Source organism: Crocuta crocuta, unplaced genomic scaffold, assembly GCF_008692635.1.
Source record: "Crocuta crocuta isolate KB4526 unplaced genomic scaffold, BGI_CrCroc_1.0 scaffold139, whole genome shotgun sequence".
NCBI classification, from domain to species: domain Eukaryota; kingdom Metazoa; phylum Chordata; class Mammalia; order Carnivora; family Hyaenidae; genus Crocuta; species Crocuta crocuta.
Genome location: NW_027533258.1, coordinates 11,504,269 through 11,504,575, shown reverse-complemented (window position 1 = coordinate 11,504,575; position 307 = coordinate 11,504,269).

Here is a 307-nt window from a genome sequence, read left to right as displayed (position 1 = left end):
CACTGCCAGAGGGGTGCGGGGGGGGTGGCTGGAGGGCCTGGTCCTCACAGGGGCTCCCTTGAGTCCTGCTGACGCATCTGGGGTTTGTCCTGAAGGTAACAGGAGGCTTTTAAAGGCGGGAATGACCTCAGCAGATTTGCAGATTGAGAGGGGAGCACAGTGTGTGGTGCTGGACGTGGCGGGCGGGCAGGCGGGCGGTGGCCTGTGGTGGCCCGTGGTGGCCCGTGGTGGCCTGGGAGGGAGGCGCTGGGGAGCAGGGCCTGGGGCTGCAGGTGCAGCTGATCTGGGGGAGGGGCTGGGAAGAGGG